This window comes from Numida meleagris, chromosome 1 (assembly GCF_002078875.1).
Source record: "Numida meleagris isolate 19003 breed g44 Domestic line chromosome 1, NumMel1.0, whole genome shotgun sequence".
NCBI classification, from domain to species: domain Eukaryota; kingdom Metazoa; phylum Chordata; class Aves; order Galliformes; family Numididae; genus Numida; species Numida meleagris.
In genome coordinates, this window is record NC_034409.1 from 70189279 (window position 1) to 70197788 (window position 8510).

Below are 8510 nucleotides of genomic sequence, written 5' to 3' on the forward strand. Positions count from 1 at the left end.
CTGGTGACCAGCAGGGAGAGGGAGGTGATTGTCCCCCCTCCACTTGGCTCCTGTGAGGCCTCATCTGGAGTACTGCATCCAGGCCTGGGGCCCCCAGCACAAGAAAGATGTGGAGCTCTTGGAACGAGTTCAGAGGAGGGCCACTAAGATGATCAGAGGGCTGGAGCACCTCTCCTATGAAGAAAGGTTGAGGGAACTGGGCTTGTTTAGCTTGGAGAAGAGAAGGCTCCAGGGACACCTCACTGTGGCCTTCCAGTACTTGAAGGGAGCATATAAACAGGAAGGGGAACGATTGTTCACGAGGGTGGATAGTGATAGGACAAGGGGGAATGGTTTTAAACTAAGGCAGGGGAGATTTCGGTTAGGTATTAGGAGGAAGTTTTTCACTCAGAGGGTGGTGACGTGGTGGAACAGGCTGCCCAGAGAGGTTGTGGATGCCCTGTCCCTGGAGGTATTCAAGGCCAGGCTGGATGTGGCTCTGGGCAGCCTGGTCTAGTGGCTGGCGACCCTGCCCATGGCAGGGGGGGTTGAAACTAGATGATCTTTGAGGTCCTTTTCAACCCAGGCCATCCTATGGTTCTGTGAACTAAAGCAGAAATCAGGCAACTTTAGGAACCTTTGGAGAAGCCAGGCATCTCAGGAGGGGGACAAGCGTGTAGGTGAGATACTGTTTTTCTCTAATGTCTGAATTAACACTGAGCATTCACGCCAGCATTTCTGCTGGCTTCTAAAGGAGGTCATGCTGGTAGTTACTTTGTCATGTTATGATTCTTCTCTTCTAATCTGTGATCTTATTTTTAATTAAGTCACTGGAGCTGTGCGTTACTTACATGACTAATGATGACAGAGTATATTCCTAGCAGAGAGGACACCTGCTGAGTCAATAAATCAAGGAGGGAAAGATAGCCAAAACAAGTATGTGAGCAGTCTCCTGTAGGAAAAAGCAGCACTGTTACCAGATTTACCATGGCCTACAGCACTAGCACCGCCACATCTGGGTCAAAGCCTGGCGATTTAGACTGATGGTTGGAAGCATACATTAAAAAGTCTCTAATTTACAACACAGGCTGCTGTATTAATAAACTTGAAAAGGAAGGAACACTTTTATTTTCTTACACAAGTCTGAATGTGTAGAGTTGGTAATTAGAAGAAAATATGCTTTCTTTTGTGAACTGATGTGGGCATTGCTGCAGAAGCAGGTGAAAGGGCCACGTCTTCGAAGCAGAGCCCCCTGTTTAGTGTTAGCTACTTTTGTTGAGTTGTAGGTGCTGTCAGGGTGTTTCCTTACCAGATGCCTGTTTTTGTGTGGCTACACCAAAGTCAGTTCACCTAAGTCCAGGAGCAGCTGGAGTTGTGTTTTCAGTCAGAGCCTTCTTAACACATGTAATATTTCGTTAATCTGGATGAACTGAAATTCTAAGCTGTTTTTCATGGCTTCTGGGCAACCAATACTTTAATATCATGCAAATTAGCAGTAATTAGCATACACCCTCTAGCCCCCCCTTAAGTTCAGCCATCGTGCAGGATAAACAAGGCGAACATAGTTATTACCATTTTAATTTGATCATATTGTAGAAATGTCAAAATATTAGCAGGGAAAATTAACTCCTACAATTTAGTATATGTTATCCTGGAATGAAATCAAGGGTAGCAGGGAATTAACTTGCTTCAAGTCCTCCCACAGTACTGCAGGAGTTCTGCTCCAAAAAACGTAACCAAAATGCCCTCATGCACTTACCTGGCAGGAAGTCGGAAGGTATTTATTTTGATACATGCCTTTCCCTACTTCCTTTCTAAGCATGAAGAGACAGAAGGCTGCCTGAGTTGGTGGTAGGTTAGGTGGCTGCCAGGCAGCTGTTCCAGCCTAACCCAGCCTGTGATTTTCTGCAGTGCCTTTCTGTGTTGCATGGGGCTTACAGTCACTTACAACTCAATTTTAGTTAACTAACTGAAAGACAAGTTGGATATTTTACTACTTGGGAAGATGGGTGCTTTTGCCTTGCAGCAAGCAGTATGAGGGGGCAGTCTGAGTGTGATGTGTTTCTCTTGTGCTTCAGCCTCCTGATTGCACACAGAAGTGCATGCTGTCTGTACCTCTGGCACGAGAGCAGCCCCTGTCACTGAGCAGCTGCTTAACTTGTCTGCCTGTCTAAAGGAAGAAATGGTGCCTCATTATTTTTCCACACAGAAGCCCTTACAGGTGGGAGCTTTTAGCGTTCAGAGTGCATAATTTCTTTCTGGGTAAGTGACAGACTCGCTTAAAACTATATATCCCCTTGCTCTTTCCTGTGCAGGTATCACAGCTGCTTCAGAGTCCAGCGTACTTTGCTCCTAGAGGTGTCACAAATGTGGGCTTCTTTGTATGCATTCATTATTTATTGGAGAACTCAGTACTTGGAGACAAGCAACATTAACATTTTAAACATCAAGAATATCACATTAGAATGTCATTCAAAGTGACAATAGGTTTACATGTTAATTAGGGAATATTTGTTGCAGAGACAGTGCTTACTGCACATGGCAGAGCTGAACAGTGTATGCAAGGAGCACTGTTGTGTTTCTGATCAGGAGCAAGCAGGAGTCAGAATGCCTCTGCAGAGCTGAGCATGTGTCATTTACATTACACTGACATGTGTTTGTCTTAGCAGTCAGTGCAGGCAGAGATCTCACTGCTGATGGAAGACTTTTTGCACGGATCAAGCAAGAACGAGTCCTCTGTTTTCAGAAGTGTGCATATATTCCCAAGGGTCTGCTAAGGGTGTAAAACCAGCGGTCATTCGGCGTTTTGGGTACGTATGTATTTATAACTTAGACACATATGTTGTGCCATTCTTTAAGAATGAATTAAGAGGGAAATGTCTAGTTTTGCCCACAGTAAGACTCTGAAGACGTTCAACCTCTCCCCCCTGAAAGCATCAAAATAGCATTGAATGCTGAGACAAGTGCTGTACTATGAATGCGCTCTGAGCTTGCCCAGCTCCTCTGCAGTTTGCATGTTGTGAGCAGAGGCTCATTAGGGTTTGGCAGTTGAGTTCTCTGAGCCTTGAGTGAATTCAGTGCAACAGAACGTCCCTCCTTTCTCACTCATGTGACTAGTGGCAGAGAGGCAACATTGAGCTCGGCAGGAGTTTGTGCAACAGCTTCTTCACCACTGAGTTAAGGAAACAGCCCAGACCATGTAGATAAGCAGCTGTATACCAGCTAACCATGTACTTCCAAGGGTATCTCTACCTTAAATTCCCCACAGCAGTTTGCACTTGGGAGCATTTGTCTCTAATGACTTGTGAATTGTTCCTGCTTTCTCTATGAAATATAGTTAAATACTTGGCAGATTTTTAAAATTAATATACATGGTGGTTTGTTGTTTCTTCCCCTCTACCATAATGAGCAATGCTACCTATAATTAGTATATGGCATCTGTATACGCACCTGCAACATCTTCATTTCTTTCAGTGTAATAATTTTATAAAACCTGTATACATAAGAGCTGAAAGTGAGTCTTTCATATATAATCTTTTTTTTTTTTGGTAAAGAACCACAGCATATTAGAGAGGGAATAGCACAACATTCCAAATTGTATCTGTTGGAGTTTGTGACCATTCTATTGTTGGCAGTTTATTGGAACATGCAGAGTTTGAGTTGAATACACTTAATTTCAAGTGGTTTAAGCAGAGGGCAAAGACTGTCAACCTTCTGTTACTCTTCCATCACCTTTGCATGATTTTACTTCCCTGCTGTAGCTTTGAAAATTTTTCTGCAGAAATCATGCGTGTCCACTGCTGGGAAGACAGGCAAGGGTAAGGAGAGTTCAAACATATCTAAAATGGAATCTGCTTCTGAATGCAAACATTTGGCAAAATAGCATTGTGACAAACTGTAAATACAATGCTGTGTTTCTTCTGATTGGTCACGTGGAGGGAATGAAAACTTGGATGAACAATTTCTAATCAGTGTGCACAGGAGCCTTTAGTGCTACTGCAGTGTTCACTCAGTTTCCGTTCCCCTGTACGTGTAACAAGCAGCATGAAACTTAGTTCTTGAGAAGAAGATGTTTATGCAGAATTCAAGGGTACTAGATGCAATATTGTTCACTGAGAAACACTGAGAAGGGCTGAAATCTCCCTGTGAACAGGTGTCTGAAAAATTAAGATGTCAAACTCCACATTAATTTCAGCTAATCAACTGATTGGGTGTCTGATCAGCGCAACTTATCTGACCCTGTAATTTTCATGGTTGCTAGGTAGTTAGTTTCCAACGTTCCTGAAACTGCAGCATGATATGATGAATAAATCTCTGACCAATGGATGTGTATGAAATCAGTGACTCTTGCAAGGAAAGGATCTCTACCTTAGAGTGTGGAAGGTCTAGGTACCATTGCAAAGGTCCTTCTTAGAAGATCCATCACTGTGCAGATCTATACTGCTGATGCCCCAGTGATGGGTCTAAATGTAACGAAGGATAAATGAAATGTTAGTGAGAAGGCACTGGTACCCTGCTGAAGCAGCATGGCATCACAATGAGCTACTGTGTCCTGAGGTCCCCAGGTCAGACTGCAGCACCATATATGCAGCATGGAGGTGGCAAATGGCATGGGGTGAAGGAGATTTCTGTTCCCCGCTTACCAGCACTGAAGACTTGCAAGTCCTTTGTCCAAAGGATTAAACAGAATTGAAAACTGGTTACATCATCAAAATATTAGTAGCTGTGGCTCAGACATCTGCTCTACTTTCTATTTCCCTGATCCTTTCCTCCAGCTTTCCATAGTATAGCATATAGCATTCCCTGCCTGCCATCATCCTGCTGGTTGTCTTAGCTTACAAATATCAAGAGCTTAATCTTCAGAAAGAAACAAATCAGACCGTGTTTATGTTTTCTGTGGATCTGAATTCAATATTTTCTTAAAACAACAACAAAGATTGCACCTTTTCTGCAGATAAGTTAATTATTTTGGGCCTGTATCTGGCAGTATGAGAGGATGGTTCAATTATTATTAGAAGAACATGAGGTCTACCTTTTATTTGTTGAGGTCCACTCTTGTTTTATTAGCACTGTCATGACTGTCTTGTTTGCCTTCTCTAGGACCAGAAGAGGGAGAAACCAGCATAGGTAGGGATAGCAACCCCACTGCCTTGTCAATAATACAGAGGCCTCCCAGTCTGCCTGAGCTGTGCTCTGCCAGGCAATGAGTGTGCCAGGACTGCCTCTTGTGGGGCGGAGGAGAGTCCTGGGGGCTGCTGTGGGAATTCCACTTTGGAGAGTGCCAGAGCCCCCGCATGAGTGGTCTCTGCCCTGGGTGGAGAGTCCTGCTGCCACTGGCTGCCCTGGCTTCTCTGAGGACAGAGGTGGCAGTGCAGTGATCTGGAAACACACTGAGGATGCTGTGGAGCTCCTCAGTGCTGGGACCTTCAGGGCTGGTGGAGCAGCCTGGGCCAGAGGCAGGAGGCTGCTGATGGGAGGTGGTGGGGCTGAGGGTGGCTGCGGGGCTGTCCTCCTGCAGCACGGGCATCCCAGTAGATCTGCTGTTGGCGGTTCTCTGGGCCTTACAGGGCTGCGAGTGTGGGCATGAGCCCTCTCACAAAGGGCTCTGTGAGGTCTTTGATAAACAACTGCAGCACCTACAACAGGGCTGTGTGGTAGAGCCTGTACATATACAAGAAGCCCATGACAGTGCACTGTCCTGCAAGCACATCCCACCACCCATCCTCAGAGATCCTCTCAGTCTCTCACTGGAGCCAGTGGAGCAGAGGTCTGAGGTCTTCTGGGTGTTCTTGCAAAAAGACAGCCCAGACCTCAGGTGGGAAGTTGTGCTCTGGAGTCAAGAGCACGAGATCGGCTGGCCCCTGCTCATCCCATGGGCCATAACCTGAGTGTGCTGCGAGCTGCAGGACAGAACACTTGAGATAAGTTCTCCATTCTTGGTGAAGTCAGGAATGGGGTCAGCAAAACTACTGTCTCAGACTTCTGGAGGGCAGACTTTGAACTGTTCAGGACACAGGTAGTGAGGGTCCCTTGGGAGTCAGTCCTGAAGGGTAAAAGTGCCCAGGAAGGCTGGACACTCCTCAAGATGGAAGTCTTAAAGGCACAGGAGCAGGCTGACCCCTTGTGCTGCAAGGTGAGCCTGCGAGGAAGAAAACTGGCATGGATGAACAGGGAACTTTTTTTGAGACTCCAGTAGAAAAACAATCTATCTCCTGTGGAAGAAGGGATGGGCAACTTGGGGAGAGTACAAAGGAGTTGTTAGGATATGCATGGAGAAAATAAGAAAGGCAAAAGCCAACTTAAACTCAACCTGGCCTGTAGTAAGAGAGAACAAATACCAAAAAAATGTTTTTACAAATAGAATGCTGTAGAATACTGTGTCCAGTTCTTAGAATACTGTGTCCAGTTTTGGGCTCCCCAGTTCAAAAAAGACAGAGATCTCCTAGAAGGAGTCTGGTGGAGGGCCACAAAGGTGATAAAGGTCCTGAAGCATCTCCTGTATGAGGAAAGGCTGAGCAATCTGGGTCTGCTAAGCCTGGGGAAAACTGAAGGAATATCTGATAAATGTTTATAAATATCTGAAGGGAGGTGGGAGGCAAATGGATAAGGCCAGGCTCTTCTTGGTGTTACGTAGTAATAGGACAAGGAGCAGTGGCCTAAAACTTGAACATAGGAAGCTCCATAGAGCTTCTGGAACAGATTGCCCAGAGATGTTGTGGAGTCTCCTTCTATGGAGATATTCAAGACCCACCTGGACACCTACTTGTGCAACCTGTTGTAGAGAATTTACTTTAGCAGGGGGTGTTGGACTCGATGATTTCTTGAGGTCCCTTCCAAAACCTGCAATTTCTGTGCAACTCTGTGAAATATAATATCAGTAAGAGCAGGGCTAAGGAGAGACTCTATCCTTTATTGGATGTGACAGGGAACATGACCACTGAGGGTAAAGCTGAGGTTCTCAATGTCATCCTTACACCTATTTTTAAAAGTCAGACCAGTTGTCCTCAGGGTACTCTACCCTCTGACCTGTAAGTCTGGGATGAGGAGCAGAATAAGTTCCCTATGATTGAGGTGGAAACAGAGACCTACTACTCCACTTGGACTGTCACAAGCCCATGGGGCCAGATGGGATCCACCCGATACTGCTGAGGGAGCTGGCAGAGGTGATTGCCAAGCCACTTTCTACCATCAGTGCTTCTGGTCAACCAGAGAAGTCTCAGGGGACTGGGGGCTTGCCAATGTGACTCTGTTTACAAGAAGAGTCATAAAGGGGATCTGGGGAACTACAGGTCCATCCACCTGACCTCTGTGCCAGGGAAGGTTATGGAGCAGATCATCTTGAGTGAGATCACACTGCATGTGCGGGACAACCAGGGGGGCAGGCCCAGCCAGCATGGGTTCATGAATGGCTGGTCCTGCCTGACCAGCGTGATCTCCTATGATCGTGTGTGACTCGTCTGGTGGAGGAGGGTAAGGCTATTGATGTAGTCTACCTCAACTTCAGCAAAGCCTTTGACACTGTCTCTCTCGGTATTCTCCTGGAGAAGCTGGCAGCCTGTGGCTTGGACAGGTTTACTCTTAGCTAGGTAAAGAACTGCCTGGAGGGCCGGGCCCAGAGGGTGGAGGTGAATGGTGTTAAATCCAGCTGGCGAACAGTCATGAGAAGTGTTCCCCAGGGGTTGGTGCTGGGGCCTGTCCTGTTTAATAGAATCATAGAATTGCTCAGGTTGGAAAGGACCTTCAAGATCATCGAGTCCATCTGCAACCCAACCATACTGCTTTAACAACCCACCGCTAAATCATGTCCCCGAGCACCACATACAAATGGTTTTTAAACACATTCAGGGATAGTGACTCAACCACCTCCCTGGGGAGCCTGTTCCAATGCTTAACAACCCTTTCTGTAAAGAAGTTTGGCCTGATATCCAACCTAAACCTCCCCTGGTGCAACTTGAGGCCATTTCCCCTTGTCCTGTCACCAGTAAGAAGAGACCAGCCCTGCTGTCCCTGCAATCACCTTTCAGGTATTTAAAGAGAGCAGTGAGGTCTTCCCTCAGTCTCCTCTTCCCCAGACTAAACAGCCCCAGTTCCTTTAGTCACTCCTCATAGGGCATATTCTCCAAGCCCTTCACCAGCCTTGTTGCCATTGTTTGGACCTGCTCCAGCACCTCAATGTCCTTTCTGTACTGGGGCACCCAAAACTGAACACGGTACTCGAGGTGAGGCCTCACCAATGCTGAGTACAGGTGCAGGATTATTTCCCTAGTCCTGCTCACCCCACCATTCCTGATCCAAGCCAGGATGTCACTGGCCTTCTTGGCCACCTGGCACACTGCTGGCTCATATTCAGCCGACTGTCCATCAGCACACCAAGGTCCCTTTCCATCAGGCAGCTTTCCAGCCACTCCTCCCCAAGCCTGTAGGGTTGCCTGGGGTGTTGTGACCAAAGTGCAGGACCCGACACTTGGACCTACTGAAACTCATAAGGTGTACCTTGGCCCATTGTTCCAATCTATCCAGGTCCCACTGTA